Genomic DNA, 2,220 nt, shown 5'->3' with positions numbered 1-2,220 from the left:
AAGTTCAATTAATCATATTACTTAAGAACTCCCACTTAGATAGACATCCCTCTAATCCTCTAAGTGATCACGTGGTCCAAATCAACTAAACCATGTCCGATCATCACATGAGATGGAGTAGTTTCAATGGTGAACATCACTATGTTGATCATATCTACTATATGATTCACGCTCGACCTTTCGGTCTCCGTGTTCCGAGGCCATATCTGTATATGCTTGGCTCGTCAAGTATAACCTGAGTATTCAGCATGTGCAACTATTTTGCACCCATTGTATTTGAACGTAGAGCCTATCACACCCGATCATCACGTGGTGTCTTAGCACGAAGAACTTGCGCAACGGTGCATACTCAGGGAGAACACTTCTTGATAATTAGCGAGAGATCATCTTAAAAATGCTACCGTCAAACTAAGCAAAAATAAGATGTATAAAAGATAAACATCATATGCAATAAAAATATGTGACATGATATGTCCATCATAATCTTGTGCCTTTGATCTCCATCTCCAAAGTACTGTCATGATCTGTATTGTCACCGGCATGACACCATGATCTCCATCATCTTGATCTATATCAATGTGTCGTCACATGGTCGTCTCGCCAACAATTGCTCTTGCAACTATTGCTATCGCATAGCGATAAAGTAATGCAATTATTGGGCACTTGCATCTTATGCAATAGAGAGACAACCATAAGGATTTTGCCAGTTGCCGATAACTTCAACCAAACATGATCATCTCATACAACAACTTATATATGATCACGTCTTGACCACATCACACCACAACATGCCCTGCAAAAACAAGTTAGACGTCCTCTACTTTGTTGTTGCAAGCTTAGCAAGAACCGTTCTTACCTACGCATCAAAACCACAACGATAGTTTGTCAAGTTGGTGCTGTTTTAACCTTCGCAAGGACCAGGCGTAGCCACACTTGGTTCAACTAAAGTTGGAGAAACTGACACCCGCCAGCCACCTGTGTGCAAAGCACGTCGGTAGAACTAGTCTCGCGTAAGCGTATGCGTAATGTCGGTCCGGGCCGCTTCATCCAACAATACCACCGAACCAAAGTATGACATGCTGGTAAGAAGTATGACTTATATCGCCCACAACTCACTTGTGTTCTACTCGTGCATATAACATCAACACATAAAACCTAGGCTCGGATGCCACTATTGGGGAACGTAGTAATTTCAAAAAAATTCCTACGCACACGCAAGATCATGGTGATGCATAGCAACGAGGGGAGAGTGTGCTCTACGTACCCTTGTAGACCGACAGCGGAAGCATTAGCACAACGCGGTTGATGTAGTCATACATCTTCACGGCCCGACCGATCAAGCACCGAAAATATGGCACCTCCGAGTTTTAGCACACGTTTAGCTCGATGACGATCCCCGGACTCTGATCCAGCAAAGTGTCGGGGAAGACTTCCGTCAACATGATGGCGTGGTAACGATCTTGATGTTCTACCGTCGCAGGGCTTCGCCTAAGCACCGCTACAATATTATCGAGGATTATGGTGGAAGGGGGCACCGCACACGGCTAAGAAAACGATCACGTGGATCTACTTCTGTGTCTAGGGGTGCCCCCTGCCCCCGTATATAACGGAGCAAGGGGAGGAGGCCGGCCGGCCCTATAGGCGCGCCAAGGAGGAGTCCTCCTCCTAGTAGGAGGGGGAAAGAAGTGGGGAGGGAGAAGGAAAGGGGGGCGCCGCCCCCCTCTCCTAGTCCAATTCGGACCAGGGGGGAGGAGGCGCGCGGCCCACCCTGGCGCCCTTCTCTCTCTCTCCACTAAGGCCCATATGGCCCATTACATCTCCCGGGGGGGTTCCGGTAACCCTCTAGTACTCCGGTTTTCTACGAAATCACCCGGAACACTACCGGTGTCGGAATATAGCCATCCAATATATCAATCTTTATGTCTCGACCATTTCGAGACTCCTCGTTATGTCCGTGATCACATCCGGGACTCCGAACTAACTTCGGTACATCCAAACTCATAAACTCATAATATAACTGTCATCGAAACCTTAAGCGTGCGGACCCTACGGGTTCAAGAACAATGTAGACATGACCGAGACACGTCTCCGGTCAATAACCAATAGCGGAACCTGGATGCTCATATTGGCTCCCACATATTCTACGAAGATCTTTATCGGTTAGACCGCATAACAACATACGTTGTTCCCTTTGTCATCAGTATGTTACTTGCCCGAGAT

Source organism: Triticum urartu, chromosome 2A (genome assembly GCF_056163025.1).
Source record: "Triticum urartu cultivar PI428250 chromosome 2A, HENAU_Tu73, whole genome shotgun sequence".
NCBI classification, from domain to species: Eukaryota; Viridiplantae; Streptophyta; class Magnoliopsida; order Poales; family Poaceae; genus Triticum; species Triticum urartu.
The sequence above is the reverse complement of the archived record's forward strand: the minus strand, read 5'-3'. Positions refer to the sequence as shown.